This window comes from Tursiops truncatus, chromosome 2, assembly GCF_011762595.2.
Source record: "Tursiops truncatus isolate mTurTru1 chromosome 2, mTurTru1.mat.Y, whole genome shotgun sequence".
Classification (NCBI taxonomy): domain Eukaryota; kingdom Metazoa; phylum Chordata; class Mammalia; order Artiodactyla; family Delphinidae; genus Tursiops; species Tursiops truncatus.
This window is the reverse complement of record NC_047035.1, coordinates 174,241,146-174,258,430: the sequence shown is the minus strand read 5'-3', so window position 1 is coordinate 174,258,430 and position 17,285 is coordinate 174,241,146. Positions and strand designations below refer to the sequence as shown.

Here is a 17,285-nt window from a genome sequence, read left to right as displayed (position 1 = left end):
AGAACCCTGGTTCAGAGTTCGGCAAGATTTGATAAGGAGGATAAAAGGGCTGTTTTTAATAAACAGGGGTGGAATGGGAAAAAAAAAATCTCCTCTCTGCAGTGGCTACGTGATAGGACAAAAACACGAAGACTCCAGCTCCCTCAAAAGGAATATCGTCTCTGCGACGATTGATATGAGGCTGTTTGCTGTCTCGCCAGGAATAGAACTGGAGGCAAAGGGCTTAAATTAAGGCGTAGGGCTCTGGGTGAGAGTGCGATTGTAAGGGGTTCAAGAAACTTTCCAAAAGCACAGATGGTGCTGCGTGCTGGTAGGTCCACCGCCACTGGAGCGTGGGGAGTGGCCCAGCCCGGGCTCACTGCGAAGGGGCCAGACTAGCTCTCGTCCGGCTGGTGGAGGTGGGACCTGGCGCTAGACCCATGAGGCAGAAGGTAGGGATGGTATTTTCAAGGTCACTTAGGTGGTTTTGTGCTGGCAGAAAAATGAAACTAATAATTCGTGTGTAATACCCTTGAAATGCGAATAGACTGTCTCCCTGGGGTTTTCTGTCTTTCTTTCTTCACTGGCTAATTTCTATGCCTCTGTCATGAGTTTAGCCCCTGCGGCCCCCCTGGCAGCTGTTCCGGTGTCTCTCACAAAGGCACCATTCCTGAGCCCAGCCCCTGGTATGTCTAGAAGTCGGAGGTTGTGGAGATCAGCTTTGAGGGGCTCCCTGAGGGGCTCAGCTGATGACAGGGGGCAGAGTATGATCTAAACAACTCTGGGGATCCTGGCGTTACTGAGAAAGGAAACCCAGGGCAAAGCGAATTTCCTTCCAGTCAGGACAGTGGGGGTCAGCCCTCAAGGGCTTTACAGTCTATTGGGAAAGGCACCATATAACTATAACTTGGACATCTTCAGACCTCACCTGTCAGTGACTACCAATAATAACTGTTTCCTTTGTTATCTCAAATGCAAAGATGCCGGCCTATAGCTTTCTACCAAGGGTCCGGCACAGGGCCCGAGGAGCTGAAAGATTTGTTGCAACAAACAAGTGAAACGCTTGTGATGATGCGTGGAGGGGCCAACCTAGTATCCAGACTGCTGACATTGACAACGTCCAGAGTGGTTCTCGTGCAAATAATTAACTGAGAGAATGATGGGTGAAGTTTCCATGTACAATAACTAAGAACAACAGTCACTGTTTACTAACCACTCACCATGTTCGAGGGATTATCCTAAATTTTGTTTTTCTCACTGGAATTTCCGGGTCACATAGTATGAGCATTTTTTTTAAGTTGAGATATAGCTGATTTACAGTATTGTATTAGTTTTGGGTGTACAGCAAAGTGATTCAATTATATATATATTTTTTCAGATTATTTTCCATTATAGGTTATTCAAAGCTATTGAATATAGTTCCCTATTCTATATAGTGAATCCTTGTAGCTTATCTACTTTATGTACAGTAGTTCGTATCTTTAATCCCATACTCCTAATTTATCCCCCCTCCTTTCCCTCTGGTAACCGTTAAGTTTGCTTTCTATGTTTGTGAGTCTGTTTATGTTTTGTATATAGATTCATTTGTATTATTTTTTAGATTCTACATATAAGTGATTTCATATAATATTTGTCTTTCTCTGTCTGACTTACTTCCCTTAGTATGATAATCTCTAGGTCCATCCATGTTGCTGCCACTGGCATTATTTCATTCCTTTTAATGGCTGAGTAGTATTCCATTGTATATATGTACCACATCTTCTTTATCCATTCATCTGTTAATGGACACTTACGTTGCTTGCATGTCTTGGCTACTGTAAATAGTGCAGCTATGAACATTGGGTGCATGTATCTTTTCAAATTACAGTTTTTGTCTTTTCTGGATATATACCCAGGAATGGGATTGCAGGATCATATGGTGGCTCTATGTTTAGTTTTTTAAGGAACCTCCATCCTGTTCTACAAGTGGCTGCAGCCGCTTACATTCCCACCAATAGTGCAGGAGGGTTCCCTTTTCTCCACACCCTCTCCAGCATTTGTTATTTGTAGACATATTGATGATAACCATTCTGACCAGTGTGATGTGATAACTTGTGGGGATTTTTTAAAGCTTTTTAAAAATTATTTTATTTTATTTATTTTTGGCTGTGTTGGGTCTTCATTGCTGTGTGCAGGCTTTCTCTAGTTGCAGTGAGCGGGGGCTGCTCTTCGTTGCGGTGCACAGGCTTCTCATTGCAGTGGCGTCTCTTGTTGTGAAGCACGGGCTCTAGGCAGGCAGGCTTCAGTAGTTGTGGCTCACGGGCTCAGTAGTTGTGGCTCACGGGCTGTGGTGCACAGGCTTAGGTGCTCTGTGGCACGTGGGATCTTCCCGGACCGGGGCTCAAACCTGTGTCCCCTGCATTGGCAGGCAGATTCTTAAGCACTGCACCACCAGGGAAGCCCTAACTTGTGGTTTTGACGTGCATTTTTCTAATAATTAGCAATGCTGAGCATCTTTGAGTGTGCCTGTTGGCCATCTGTATGTTTTCTTTGTGGAGATGTCTATTTAGGTCTTCTACCCATTTTTTGATTGGGTTATTTGATTTTTGATATTGACTTGTATGAGCTGTTTATATATTTTGGATATTAACTTGTCAGTCGCATGCTCTAAATTCTTTTTTTTTTTTCTCTCTTTTTTTTTTTTTTCTCTAAATTCTTTATAAAAGTCCTCAGGACAGGAGGACTATTACCCCCAGTTTATCGATAAGGAAACTGAGGAACAGAGAGGTTAAATAACTGGCCCAAAGTAACACAGCTTTGAACCCAAGCAGGCTAGCTCTGCAACCCTCAGAGGATGGAGAAGCAGGTAAATAAACTAGAAAATGGACCACAGCCAACAGGAGGCCGAAAGGAGGAAGTGACAGGTGAAGTAGTGAGTGGGCAGAAATCAGCTACACAAAGAATGAAGATTTACTACCAATTTGCATAGCCAAAAAAAGTTGGCAGTTCCAAAAGAGACAGCAGCATCAAGGAAGTAACTACATAGCCTCTTTCAGCAGGTCCTTTGAAGGAGATGAGAAACTTCTGCTAAGTTAGTTCTGTCCCACCTATATTTTCAATTTTTATCAGTACCTTCATTTATATACTCCTGTTGGTACCCAAACTACTGCTAATTTTCAAGATATTAAAGAAGGGTTTATTACTTGTATAATTACACAAAATTGGGAGTGGAGGGTGAAATATGGTCAAAGATTCTTCTCTGTGTTTAGGGGGAAAATTCAACTAACACCCATCTAGGTAGTTTAGGTGGTTGAGACATGGCTAGTGTTATAAATAATATCAAAGAATATTTCAGTCCCCAGGAATTTTCTGAAACCACATTTTTTTGGCCAACCCACCCTGTTGTGTGTGTGTGTTTTCAAAAGCTGAAAGAAGAATCTGGAACCCATTTTAAAGTTTTATTAAAACTCATGCTTGTGACAGTCTGATTTCTTTCAGATTTTGTCCATCTTTCAAATTTAAAATATAATTCTATAATATTCATGGCCAAGTATATTTCTACTTAGAAGCAAGAGCACAGAGAAATTGTCTTCTAGAATTTCTTTTTCATTATAATTTTGGCTATCTCTGGTCCACCCTATTTGTTTCTCTTTTTAAAAATCTTGTCTAAATACTGTATGATTTCACTCATGTGGAATATAAAAAACAAACAAAACAAAATCAGTGGACAAACCAAACAAAAACGAACATGTAGATACAGAGAACAGAGGGGAAGGGGTAAGAGGAAGAGTAAAATAGGTAAAGGGGATCAGCTGTACGGTGATGGATGGAAACTAAATTTCTGGTGGTGAGCATGCTGTAAGGTATATTGAAATTGAAATAGAATATTGGGTGCATGAACCTTATATAATGTTATAAACCAGTGTCACCGCAATAAAATAAAAAAGTCTAACATTTTTTTTTAAAGTTAACAACCCTCCCAAAATCTTATCTCTATCCCCCTGGTCCAAGTTTTTATTCTTCTCATCTGCCCAAATCAGAACGACTTAAGCAATGAAAAAACATAGTAGCAATAATATGTGTTCTTTAATTACACGGCAACCTTCTTTTGCAGATTCTAAACTTTAGGGAGTGAGGACCTTGCCTTCCGAATAGTTGTGGGCTGGGTCTCGGTTTCTCAGTTAAAGGCGTCTAATATGGATGGAAATACTGGGCAGATCTCTCAAGGTTATAGTTTTATAAGGGCCACCTGTTACTTCTCTTCATTTCATAATCCTGTCTCATTTAGGCCCTTCTCCCCACAGGCTTTCCAGACGAGTTGACGATCAGAGATGAGAAAATACAGCTTCTCATCTGAATTCATTGCCTTGAGCACTTACATCTCCCACTCTAACCCAGGGAAAGTAGTATTTTTATTTCAGCAAAGGTTTGCTTCATAACATTTGATCTTGGAACGTTCGTGATGGAAGCCGGGTTAGGAAATCCCATGTCACTCCACCTCCTGTTCGTGAAACCTCAGGGCAAGGTCTGGCCACAACCCAGGCCTCCTTCCTCTGCTCTGTGTCACTGATCTCATTTCTTATTACTCCTTGACAGATTCCAGCCAAGAGAACTTCCCGCACACATCTCCATGAATAGACCAGGCAATCCAAGCACTTAGGGGGCACCTACTGTGTGCCAGAGGGAGTCCTGTGTTTTACTCTCCACTTGGCCAATTCCTTGATTAAAAGTCTGGCTCAGAATTTCTTTCCAGAAAATGTTCTCTGCTTAATGACCCCCTTTTCCAGTGTCTCTAAAAATATGTCATCTGGTGAGAGCACAACTCCAGCCCTCTGTAAGATAGTGTTGCCCCAGCTTTTAACCGTTACCCACAGGAAGGGATAAATTGGACGACACAGCAACCTTGTACACACACACACACACACACACACACACACACACACACCCACCATTCAGAATTATAGTTAACAAAAGTTTTATGAAAACAACACTAACTCTTACTAGGCAGGATGCATGTGTTTAATTCTAATTCTGTTTCATTAAAAAAAAATGCTCATCTCTACCCATAAAACTGATTCCGTGACCAGCAGCTTGAAAACCCCAGAGGCACCCTGGGTATTTAGGAAGCATAGAAGTTAATTAGCGATTCTAAAGGATGAACCTATAATTCAAACAGGAAGTGACTTAAGGGAGAGTGTTCACAAGTATTGTCAGAAAAAGTGAAGCTTGCTCCAAATAAGGGACTTGCTAACAGATGCCACATTTGACTAAATCCTCTGAATTTCTAAGAATTAATTCATTCCTTAAAGCAAACTTTTTTTTTTTTTTTTTGAGCATTCAGTGCAGCCTAGACTTCGGCTTACAAAAATGGATAAGGATCCTGTTGTCCAGGACCTCTTGGTTGCAGAAGGGTGATCCAGGAATCATGGCCAATGTTCTGCTACAACCGAGATGCACCTGGGGTGCTGTGGGGACCCCCCCCCAATTCAGGAAGGAGTGGGTGGGCTTCCTAGACCTGGTGGCTCTCTGGAGGACGCTGGAAGAGGAGTGACACCGTCTCCTTAGACCAAGAGAGTCCTAGGGGTTTGTGCTCTGAGGGCAGGAGCCCTCTCGAGTCTGCAGGCATTGTGAGTGGTCTCTGTCGCGCCAGCGAAGGACACAGGTGGGAAATGGTCAGAGATGAGCCTCCAGAGGAGGGGAGCAAAGGCGCTTGAATTTTCTCCCGAAACATAAAGGAAATCCACTGAGAGGTTTTAAGAAGGGCACAGGATAACGAGGTTTCTGGCTTTGAAAGATCCCTAAAGGAGCAGCGTGGGTGATGCTGGCCAGAGGCAGGCTGGGGCAGCGGGTCTATCTGGGGGGCCGGTGTCGAAAACCAGAGAAGAAACTGTACGAAGGGCCTTGGCTGGGGCAACGGCGGTGGGAATGGGTAAGCGGGGAGGCCTCTGTGAGGCATCAAGGACACCTTAGCGGGTGGCTTGCAGCAGGTCCTGTCTCGGATGTGCGTCTGGGCCATCCGCTCAGATCGAGGGTGCAGGCGGGGAGACAGAGTCTGGGGAAAGGGTTCAATGATGGACACACCGACTTTGGAGTGCCCAAGCCGATCCAATAGCCACTTGGATTTGGAGATTGGGGAGCGGCCTAGCCTGGTGTTAGATGAAGCCACACAGCAAAGCTGGGACCAGCAGAGGATTGGGAATGAGGCTCTGGGAAGGCCCCCAATTCAGGGTTATTGCTGACTTGCTGAGGATCAGCTGGGTCTGGTGAGCCTGGGATCCGTGCAAATCGCCCTTATCTTTGCTTCCACCTGCCTTTCCTAGCTTCGATGCTGCCAGAGTTCTCCCAGGGAGCTAGGAGGAGGGAAGCGTCTTTACTGCGTTTATTCAACAGTCCCTCGTTCAGGAGGCTTCTGGAGATGGCATGGCTCCAACAAAGGCAGGACGAAGGTAAGGGTGACTCTGTACTTAGGCATTAACAAACTGTAATGGGCTGGTTCTGAAATATCTGCTGGGTCAGGGTTCCAAATTGCTGATACATTCTCCAATATCCATTTCACACACTGCAGTGTTGTCCTGATCGTATTTCCCAGGACCCTGAGCTAAGAGGGCCGTTTTGTTACTGGATTTTCAGTCCTTCCAGCTTTGAATCTCAGCCTTTCAGTGTGCGTCAGTCCACACACAGGCCAGCCTACGGGGAGGGTACAGGGATAAGTAGGGAGGAGGGAAGGCTGACGCTCAAATTCTGTGCCAGGACCTTCGGGGCAGTGGCGCTCCCTGTTTGTTATGGGTTGAGCTGCGTCCCCAGGCCCTGCCGCACCCTGCCCGACCCCCCAAGTTCATCTGTTGAAGCACTAACTCCTAGTACCTCCGAATGTGCCTGTATTTGGAGAGAGGGTCTGTAAAGAGGTAACTGAGTTAAAATGAGGGCTTATGGGTAGGCTGTCATCCAGTGTGACTGGTGTCTTTAAAAGAGAACATTAGACACAGACACATAGGAGAGTCCAGGCCAAGACAGAGAAGGCAGCCACCCGCGAGGCAAGGAGAGAGAGGCCTTGGAAGAAACCAACCCTCCTGACAGACGCCTCCATCTTGGACTTCCAGCCTCCAGATCCGTGAGAAAAGAAGCTTCTGTGGTCTAGGCCGCAGCGTCTGGTAGTTTGTGATGGCGGCCCTAGGAAGCTGACGCGCTCGCCTTTCTCTCCTCCCATAGGGGCTGCCATGCCTAAGCTTGCTGCCTCCTAGCAGGAAAGTAAGTCTTAACACTCAGAGGAAAAGAAGCAGGGATTGGAGGGAGATTAAATGGGAACACCTGCTAGTGAAACAGACACGTAGCACGGGTGGATTTCGCAAGTTTAGATTTAGCCACTGCTTTGCAGATTACCAAGCACTTCACGCACCTCAGCTGTTTAGTCTGCACAGCTGCCGGGCCTCACCTGGCAGATGTAAAGAATGAGAAAGTGGGGAGGAGCTAGCGCTCTGTGTCGTGACTAGGCTCAGGTGGGCGGGCGATTCTGATCCGCCGAAGTGTGAAGTGTGAGAACCACGGAGAGAGGGGTTGGTCCCCCGTCAAGACGGCCAGGTCGGAGGGTGACGTGACTTTTTCACAGTTGTGAGCCGCGGGGCCAGGACGGTCCCCCTGACAACCAGGACGGTCTCCCTGACGGTCTCTCTGACAACTGCGGCTACAACCTTCGCACACGTCGGACGCTTTTATCCCTGCATCTGCTGGACACTCAGGGCGCCTGCTCGGGGTCTCTAAGGTCAGCGGCGCCCCTCGGGCAACACGCGGGACTGGAGCGCGGGCAGCGCGGGTAGCGCGGGTAGCGCGGCGAGCCCCGGGGCCCCGGAGCCGCCGGGCGCGCGCGCGTGCGCGTCCCCGGGCCGGCGCGTGCGCGTGCCGAGGGGGTGGGTCGCGCCGGCCCCTCCAGCCTGGCTCGCGGTCCGAGCCACTCAGAACGCCCGGCGGCCGACACCCGGGGGCCCTACAACTACTACCCGGCGCCCGCCCGCTGCGCCGGGACTCGCGCGCCCGCACTCGGGGACGGAGGCGCCCGCTCGGCCCTGAGCCGCCTCGCAACTTGTCTGCTCGGGCAGCTGCGGCGCCGGGGCGCCGGACAGACTCTCCCGGTTCCCTCGCCGACAGCCAGCTCGCGCAGGGACCAGCGTGCGCCCTCCGCCACCGTCGTCGCCGCGGGGAGCTGTGCGCCGGCTGCCGGCCGGCAGGTGGGCGAGCCCGCGGGCTAGGTGAGTGCGGGGAGGCGGGGCGCGCGCGTGGACGCGCTCGGCGGGGGACGCGGCCCATCGCGCCTGGGTGTCCTCTCGGCTCCCCCTGGTCCCCCTCCACACTTGCACCCAGGACCTGGCGCAGGGCAGAGGCGGGGGCGGGTAGGCTCACCTGCTGGAAGTGTGTTTACCCGGGCGAAAGAGCGAGTCATGGGCCAGCCACACCCCCCGGCTGGGGGGCAACGCGCCGGCCGACCTTGGGCTCCACCCGGGCTGCGACTGTCTCTGAAGCTCGCCCCAGGCGTCTTCCAAGTCCTAGGACCCGGGGGTTGTGACAGGCCTCCGCCCTCCCCTCCGTCCCTTTAATTCGGGCGGAGGAGGGCTACTGGGAACGAGGACCCAAACTTTGTTTTCACACAGTGAAACTGACTTTCCGGGGCTTTTAAACTGACTTTCCGTGCGCACGCGATTGATGGCGGGTTCCTGGGGACGCCTCCCGGGGGCAGGGCTGGACCGGCCGGCCCGCGAGTGGGGTGGTGACTCCGGGCGCGCAGTGGCCCCGGGGTTCAGGGACAGCTCTGGTCCTCTTGGCCCGAGGTCGGGCCCAGCCCGGGCTTGGCGGCCCGGGACGGTCCCGGCGCAATGGCCCCTGCTCCCGAGGGGTGGCCGCGGGGTTCCCCGCGCTCGGCCGGGCTCCATGTTCCCGACCCACTCCGGCCTGGGGAGCTCCGGCCGGGAGGCCCGGCAGAGGGCGCCCGCTCCTGGTCGTCGCGCGGATCGGCGGAGGGGAGGGGACTCGAGCGAGGCTCCAGGTGAGGAGCGGTGAATCCTCCCGGGAGGGGGACCCGGTCCTCACTCTGTGCAGGGAGTCAGGGAGTGGCCGTGGCGCTGTCGAGAGTCGGGGCTGCCCAGCTGCTGTGGGGCGGGGAGCGGCGATTGTGCCCCCAGAGGCCTGGGGAAAGCTCGGAAAGAAGGTGAGGAGCGTCCCTTGGCGCGGTGGCCGAGGGCGGGCATCGGCCTCGCCGGGCTCCGGCTGGCAGACACTAGGACGCGCCGCGGCGCGCCCTCCTCTGGGGGCCGGAGGAGGGGTCAGTTAGGCTCGGGCTCCGGGCGGTCCTGCCGGGGTCGGCGAGCTGGGAGGGGCGACCGATCCCCGGGCCGCCGCGATGGGGCGCTCCCGTGGGCCCGCGGGGTCCCGGCGCAGCAACAAAGGCGCGGCGCGGCCGCCGCTCCCACCCACTTCCGTCCCCGGCGCGCGCCGTCCGGAGGTACCGGCTGTCTCAGGATTTCCCTCCGCGGAGTTTCGGGAAGTTAGCGGGGCGGCCGGTTAGGCGGGCAGGAGGGGCGGGGGAGGGGCGGCCCGGGGAGCGACACGCGTGTGCGTAGAACCGCGACACTGCCGGCCTGCCCTCCCCACCGCCCGGGCCCCAGGGCCCCCGCGGGCGCACGGTCCCAGCGCCGCGCGCCCAGCCGGACCGCCGGGCCACGCCCCTCCCCGCGGGCTCCCGGAAGGGAGGGGCTTAGTCCTGGGGTGACAGCGGCGGCCCCGGGCGCCCAGAGGGGACCTCCAGAAGGCGGTGGTTGCATTCCTGTGAGTTAGCGGCCCGGCGACTCCAGTCCAGGCCGCAGTCTGGGTCAGGTGCGGGGTTAAGCGCTCCTGGCCTCGGCAGTACAGCTCCGGTGCAGCCTTGACAGTTTGTTGCCATTGGAATTTCCGCAGAAGGGGAGAGGACCGCGGCGAGAAAGGAGAGAGCTCCTGTCCTCCCCGCTCCCCCTCCCCCGAGGTTATGCAAACCCCAGACTTAGGCACGAGTCTATCATTGGAATGGCAGGGGCACCATCTCCCCTGCGCGACAGACATTTCGCGGGAGCTGGACCCAGAGGAGGTGCTGCCCGAGAGAAACCTGGGGCGCTCTGGTCTGGTGTGAAACCTGATCCCTCGGTAATCCGTGGATAGAATTCACGTTTTCTTATCTTATCTGACGCCACTCCCTTCTGAAGTAGGGAAAGGCCTTCTGTTGAGAGAATCTTGTGTCCACTTGGGAAAGCGCTTCACCGTTCGCTTTGAAACCTCCCAGCCTCCTCCAGAGCGGTGATTTCTATTTCACAGGTGGGGAGACAGGCTTAAAGAGGTTTCTGGGCCCAAGAGTCTCTCCTGCCCCAAAGGGTAAGGTTTGCTCATCCCAGTTTTATGCCAAAGGACGTTCCTGAAAAGTTGTTACGGGTTTTGCTGATTGAAGAGTCAGGGTGCAGGCTGTAAACCCAGGTTCGGTTTGATCATGTTCGTTATTAGGGTTAGATTGACCTTCCACCTGTGGCTGACTTTTCTGTGGCTCAAGGCCTCAGCTAAACCAACTCTTAGTTTATTTCTTTTTAGTTATTTATTTATTTTGCCCGTGCTGCCCAGCTTGTGGGATCTCGGTTCCCCAACCAGGGATTGAACCTGGGCCATGGCAGTGAAAGCCCAGAATCCTAGCCACTAGGCCACCAGGGAAGTCCCCCAACTCTTAGTTTAAAGCTTAAGGTATAGTGAAGACAAGTAAACCGCTTAGAATTATCTGACAGCCCCAGAGAGAGTCAGAAACAGCTGTCCTTTGCTTTGTGTGGTGTCTCATTAGGCAGGTGGGCCTGGGGTCAGGAGGTCTCTGTAGCTAGGAGCTCTGTGGGCCTTCCCTGCAGAAAGGAGCCGCAGTGCCTACCCTGTCTAAGCTCTGTGACTTTGCCACCACGCTGAATGTGTATTTCAAATGCCTTGGAAATGCAGCCAGCCTTCATTAACTGTCTGATGGGTTATGACTCTAAAATTCCTTTTAGACATCTGAGATCATCTCCACATCTTTAGGCATTATTGAGCTCAAGTTTATAATATGGGGCGGTGGTGTTGTCTTGAATGTACTGAAAGTGTATTGCCTTAAAGAAAGATGTTGTTTGGAACCCTGGAATGACAGTTCTGACTCAGAATGTCCTAGTGCAGGGCCAGTTGTGGAGACAGTGAGGCATGATGACTAAGGGCAGGCTTCGAATGCCGCCTCCACCGTTCATAGGTCTGTAGCGTTGGGCAAGTTGCTCAGCTTCTCTGAGCTTCACTTTGCTCTTTTAGGGCAGGAATAGTCACAGCACCACCTGGTTTCAAGCTGCAAGGCTTAAATTTGGTCATTCATACAAGGTACTTAGTAGCGCAGAGCCTAGGAGGTCGTAGCCGCCCAACGAGTGTTAACTAATAATGATGATGTCCAAGAACAGACTCTTTCTTTCTTCCCTTCCCTCATCTAGAGAGGCAAAATAGTTGATAGTTGAACTTCATCTTCTTGGTTCATACAGCAAGGTGTGAGGCGCTTAGCGATTCTTCTTCTTGTCAGCGAGTGCTGTGTGTCCGTGTGTGGTGGGAGGCGGGGTGGTAGTGATGGAAAACTTTGTCTCGTTGCCCAGGGAATTTACAAGGGGCTCCGGAACCATCGGGCTTTCCTCCTAGTGTTACCACTGTGTAATTTTGCGGCCAGCCCTCCAGCTATTTCTCTTTCCTTTAAATTTGAAGCCAGTATCTAATAGCCACGATGACAAGACTTAAAAAAGCAAGCTCAAAACCAAACAAGCTGGAGAAAAGGAAGCAGGTCTTCTCTTTGTTCGTTCACTAGCCATTGACAACACTAAAGAGAATATCTGCGTCTGTGAAAATTGTGCTGGCCCGACTTGGCAAGTGGGACCATTACTTGGAAAACAGAAGATTGCCTGGAGTCTGTTTAAAGATGGGCCACGAAATGGACAGAGGAGGGAGGAGAGTTTGAGATAACATTTCAGAACTGTTTGCTCAAATATGGTGACCTATGTATGATCTGAAAATTGCCAAACTAACATTTGGAAGGTGACATAGAGAGGTCTGGTTATGTCCAGTTAAGCTGCAGAAGCAGCTAACAAGCAGGATAGCTATTTCATATGTTAAAAGATCTCGGAAGCTTTTCAGTTTAGCAACAAGTGGAGAAACAGTTGTTTTAAAATATACTATGTCAAGTTGTTGATGAAAGACCCCTGGACGTTGCTATTTCCTAGTTCTCGATTTTGCATTTATCTTTTAAATAATCACCCAGGGCGACAGCACTGGAGACCTTATAATGTTGTTAAACGCCACCCGATCGTGAACGTTGTCACCAGGATGGGCATGGCATGGAGTCCAGGGAGGCCTTGCCCTTGAAAGCTAAACGTAGATTTTCCATTTGGGTTCGAAATGCAGCGTCCTCCCACATGGCAAAGCGATCTGCCGTGTAAGCAGGGGACGGCACATAAAGGGTTAGCGGCAGGGTTTCTCCCCTTTTGTGCATCTCGCTTCATTTGTAGCTACTTGTTGAGTTTCCAGGGCGGAAGAAAGAAGCAGCTGTAGGGCATGCGCCAGACCTGCGCTGGGCTGTCGCTACCATTGTCGGGAAGATGAACAGACAGCGTTATTTTGGATCACATAGCAGCGTGTTCAAAAGCATCTTGCATTCCCCAGCTGTTCCACAACTTCTCCGCATATGGGGGAGAACTTGCCAGCTGCTGGGACAACTGTGCCTCCGTTCTCTGCTTTTGAGCAGAGTCCCCGAGGAAGGTAACCATCCGCAGATGCCGTTGTTAAACTGTAGCCACCGTAAAGAGTCTTGTTTGTTTCTGTTACGTCAATGTTATTCCCGATAGAGCCTCTCAGGGGAGAAGGTTTAAAAGGAAATGTCAGAATTAACATTTTGTTCCCAATACAGTTTTTTCAGGATGACCAATGTGTATATAGTTTTTCCCTACTTAAAACCTAGGTCGCTTTTCTATTTCATTGACTAACAAAGGAACGGGTCTCATATTGAAACTAAATGTGTTTTTTTTAATTGCCGTATCCATCAAGGTTAATCACATACATTTTTCTGTTGCCTGAAATGTGTAAAAGTTACGATGTGTGTCCAGACAGTGCTCTTTTGTTTTCAGAAGATTAGGGTATTTTGCATTCGTTAGAGCCAGGAGGTGCTTTGCCCACGCCCCTTACCTTATCCGTGAGGAAACTGGCGTTTCCAAGAAGTTGTTACTGTTACTTATCGGAGATGATTTGGCTGGGTGGTTTACTTCAGCAAATCTTAGGTTGAGCGTCCACATGGCAGCGGGCCTGAAGGTGAACAAGGGCTTGGGCCCAGCCCTGGAGGACTCAGAGCTCAGAAACAGCAGACGCAAACAAGTACTGCTGTTGGGCTGTAATAGAGGCAGCGTCTTTTTTGTGTGAAAGTGCCTCTTCAGGCAGCTCTTTGTGTAATCGCATCGGTGTTGTCACCACGTCTGCTCAAATAAAGCCGAGGAGGAGTGTCTGGGTACAGGAAGACAGAAGCAGCATTATAGGGTTGATCAGATGTTGAGTACGTGTACTAACGAGAGAAGGCCTTGCCTGTGCGTGTAGACACACCTGTCTCTACCTGCGCCCCCCTGGCCCCGACTCCTGCCCAGCCCTCGAAAGCGTCTTGCCTCCTAGTTCCTGTGAATGAATGGCCTCTAGCAGCCACAAGCGTAAATCTAGCCCCTTACAGGGACTGAGTCAGCTTCAGTTCCTTTGTTCTAGAAGAGGTTCTAAAGTAAACCCCGATCACTCGGACACGGGCAAAAGCCTCAGACGCCGATGCTCGTCTCACTCTTAGGGGCTCTTGTGCTGGAAACGGCTGTGGCTTCAGCTCACCCAGCGACCCAGAGTTGCTGAGTTAGACCCACCATTCTAAGCCCTTTAATCCCCTTCTGGGCGCCATGGACACATTCGCATATCTTTTACTCCATCCCTCTTGCTTAGGAATCTTAGGTTTTTGACCACGTTTTGGCCTTCGGTTGGTTTAGCTGCCGTTTTCTTTTGAGACTCTGGGGAACTCTGTTTGGTTCTCAGGGCTGATGACCGGGGGCGGGAGTGGGTGGGGTGTGTTGTACAGCAGGGGAAACAGGCTCTGCCTGCTGTTGAGAACCCTGCCTGGGCTATAGGACTGGAATCACAAGGTCCTGCCTCAGAACTCAGCGCCCTCACTGGCCAAGTCTAGGAAGGGTCAGCCTGCTCAAAACTAGAGGATGAGTCCTCGAGGTCCTTCTGGAGACTTCGCTGTACTTGCGCCGACTGCACCGGTCCTCGCTGGGTTCTTTCCCTGGGATGACTCTCTTCCTTATTACACTTCTCTGCACGTTATAATCGTTTATTCATCACGTTCTGTTTTCGAGTCTTGGCTTTCGAGCACAGCTGCCAGCTTTCTTTTTTTTTCCCCCTTTATTTTTTAAATTGAATTGTAGTTGATTTACAGTGTTGTGTTAGTTTCAGGAGTGCAGCAGAGTGGTTTAGTTTTATATATATCTCTATAGATACAGATATAGATAGATATAAACCTATTGTTTTTCAGCTTATTTTCCATTATAGGTTATTACAAGGTGTTGAGTAGAGTTCCCTGTGCTCTACAGTAGGACCTTGCTGTTTACCTGTTTTATCTATAGCAGTGTATATCTGTTCACCCCAGATTCCTAACTTATCCCTCCTCCCCTTCCCCTTTGGGAACCATAAGTTTGTCTTCTATATCTGTGAGTCTGTTTCTGTTCTGTAAATAAGTACATTGATACCATGTTTTTCGATTCCACACTTAAGTGATATCATATGATATTTGTCTGTGTCTGACTTACGTCACTCAGTCTGATGGATGAGCTCTAGGTCCATCCAGCTTTCTGACACGTTCATCCCTCCTTCCCATCACACACGTGCACACCTGTGCACACACACCTGCAGACACGCAGAGGCCCAGCATGGTAACTGGACCTGCTGTCCTTCTCCAGCCGGCTCAGCTCCTTTCAGAAGGAGACTTCACGTTAACTGCATCGAAGTACTTCTCCCCGTTTGATGCTCTGGACGCTACACAGTTCTTGATGGATGTCAGGTGTTCACGGATGGTCAGAGTTACCGCGTCCTCCTTTTCACAGGGGGGCGCTGGGAAGTGCGCTGGCTCTCGTGGTCGTGGGGACCAGGTAACGCCTTCAGTATCCTGCTGCTTAGAGGCTGGAAGCGGCAGCCCCTTCCCTGCAGGAGGACGAAGCCGATGCGCTTTGGGGCTGCAGCCGTGAGGCCCCTCCCGGGCCCAGGCCTCCCCCGGGTGCCCCGTGCAGCCACGGTTTTGCTCCCCATATGCCTCCAACAGCACCCCCAAACTTAGGCAGCATTCCGCTCCTCCTGGGACCCTGTGTTTCCTCTTTGACGCCTGCCCCTCCTCTGCTGCCGGTCTGTTGCCGCGCAGTCTCGGTGTCAGGTGTCTTCGGGACGCCGGCCTTGCCTGGGATGCCCTTATCTCCATCTGTCATTGGTGTTTAATTGCTTCCCCCCACTAGCCAGCCTGCCCTTTGACACGGGGTGACTTTCCCCCTTGCTGTCCTTGCTGCTGACTCCTGTCGGCTTTTCCTCCCGCTGATTCTGCTGCCCTGTCGCAGCCCCTCCTCTGGGCTCCCTGCTGCCCCTTTGTGTGTGCGCTTCCCCAGGCCTCCAGTGTGTACGTGGCTTTGTTCCTGTCCTGCCTCCCCTCCCCGACCCACCCCTTTTTAACCCTTTTAATTCTTTTTACTGAGATGTAGTTGACATACTAGCTTCAGTCCTACAACCTAACGATTCAGTACTTGTGTGTATCACGAAATGATCACAGTAAGCCTAGGTAACGTCTGTCACCACACATAGTGACACATTTTTTTTCTTGTGCTGAGCACTGTTAAGATTTACTTTCTTAGTCCCTTTCAAATAGACAGTCCTTCCTCCCCTTCTTTGACTGTGCTGCCTGAGAAGTAGATTCTTTCTCCTGTATTTTTTCAGACCCACATTTTGCAGGCCCTTCTGTCTTTGTCCCAGGCCAATCCTGCTTGGCTGTCGCCTGCATTGGGTATAATCGTGACATACATCATATACGCTATCACAGTTTTTATTTAGATATTTGTAAAAAAAAAAAGGGGGTTCTTGGAATTGAAACTTGGAAACACCAGTCTTGAAACTGGTCAAGTCAGGGCATTTCAAAGGGTTGAACTTTGGGGTAATGGCTTTGGGATTTATTTTGGCTCTCCTTTCACGTGGCAGTGCCGTGAAGGTCACTGAAACATGAGCTTGTTTTTGGATAACCTCTTCCTTGCAAATGGAAATTGTACATACACAGAGCAGAATTAACACTTGCTTTCCCCCGCCTCCCCCCACCCCTTCAAATTATATTTCTGAAAGATCTTGAAAGGAAGTTGAGTTTGTACTGTGTGGCCGGTCTGGCTTGTGTGTAAGTTCTGAATGATTGGTCATCTCAAGTCTGTGCCGTTCCAGAGGCTCATGGGGGGTATTTCCTAGCGGTGATCCCTCATCCATGAAACTATGCTGGAGAGGAGGTCTGGGGAGATCCTTCACGGATTCACCCTGATTTGGGACTCTTTATTTTTCTCTCCAAAGCTACGAACATGGAGGGGTATCCTCAGGGTCACGATGGAACGGGTTGGCTGTTGGGAAGCAGTGGGGAAGGATGCCTTGAGCCAGGGCTGCAGGGAGAGTGTCTGGGGTGTAGCCCCTGCTAGGTGGTGTTCCCCATGAGCCCTGGAGCCCTTGCACCTTGCTCTCCTTTTTTTTTTTTTTTTTTTTAATTCTGTAAAACAAAGGGAAAGGAGTTTGCTTCTAGACCTTCCCAATTAAAAGGGAGCCCATTTTTCTGCCCTGGTAGATAGGGGAGTCTGCTTAGAGCATCGGAATAGGAGCTTATGTTCCTATAGACTCACCCAGACCAAGGGATCTTTGTTTCAACAAATGTTCTGTAATCGGCGTCCAGCAGAATCTTGATGTGGGCATCGGGTTCAGTTCACGCAATCTAGTAATCTGTCTGTAACAACACCTGGGGAAAGGTTTTTTAAATTGGGATTATATAGAAAACAAGATATGAAAGTGATCAGTCAGACTGTTGATTCATTCATTGGTTTGGTCAGCAAACGTCTGTTAAGCACGTGTGTGTGCACGTGTGTGCGGGCTTGGCATTGAGAATACAGAGGGAATCCTGCCCTCGTGGGGCTTACAGTCGGAGATGGCTTTGCCACCACGGGAACGTGTTGTAGGTGAGACGGAAGTACATTCCAGGT

General features: G+C 50.6%; 1 protein-coding gene across 19 annotated transcripts in view; it reads left to right on the top strand.

The window, feature by feature from the left end:
- Positions 1 to 7,417: 7,417 nt before the first annotated feature.
- The window catches only part of SVIL (supervillin), a 236,585-nt gene continuing 226,717 nt past the window's right edge, over positions 7,418 to 17,285 (top strand). For 3 of the 19 annotated variants that reach the window (XM_073801745.1, XM_073801739.1, XM_073801744.1), the window contains exon 1: positions 7,418 to 7,717. The gene's annotated coding sequence lies outside the window, so the exon portion shown is untranslated. The other 16 variants (XM_073801750.1, XM_073801751.1, XM_073801749.1 and 13 more) reach the window with 12 other exon arrangements.